The sequence below is a fragment of the Anneissia japonica genome, unplaced genomic scaffold, assembly GCF_011630105.1.
Source record: "Anneissia japonica isolate Jap-2015-1 unplaced genomic scaffold, ASM1163010v1 scaffold287998_len430063_cov162, whole genome shotgun sequence".
NCBI classification, from domain to species: domain Eukaryota; kingdom Metazoa; phylum Echinodermata; class Crinoidea; order Comatulida; family Comatulidae; genus Anneissia; species Anneissia japonica.
This window is the reverse complement of record NW_022695675.1, coordinates 310,557-311,273: the sequence shown is the minus strand read 5'-3', so window position 1 is coordinate 311,273 and position 717 is coordinate 310,557.

Here is a 717-nt window from a genome sequence, read left to right as displayed (position 1 = left end):
CCCTGTACTCATCGCTCCAGACTTTGAGAAACAATTTCATTTGTATGTTGATGCGAGTGATATAGGGTCAGGGGCAGTTTTAATGCAGATTGGTGATGATGGCGTACATCATCCACTTTGCTATTTTTTCTAAGAAATTTGATAAACATCAATTAAATTATGCCACAATTGAAAAAGAATGTTTAGCATTAATGCTAGCTTTGAACCATTTTAATGTGTATTTGTGTGTTACTCGACACCCAATTGTGGTGCATACTGATAACAATCCTTTGACGTTCATAAACAAAATGAAGAACAAGAATCAACGTGTTCTTCGTTGGAGTTTGTCTCTACAGGAGTATGATCTAGAAATTAGACATATTCGTGGCAAGGATAATATACTTCCTGATGCCTTGTCAAGAGTGTAGATATAGTTAATTTACTTTTGATTAAAAAAAAGTTTGTTTGCAAACTTTTTCCTTCACGGAGGGGTGTGTTAGGTGTTAGGTTATACCTAATACATTTATTTTACTATAATACAATGGTAAATACTGTTATGTTATTTTTACTATACTTTGTAATAGTTTAGACTGTATTAGCCATTTTGTAGAGTGCATGTACACTAAAGTGCCCTCATAAATTTTGTTGTCCAAATCACCTGTTGGCTAATATTCCAAATAAGGTTAAGGGACTGTTGAATCTGAGTTGTGTGATGATGTCATCTACAACTTCATCATT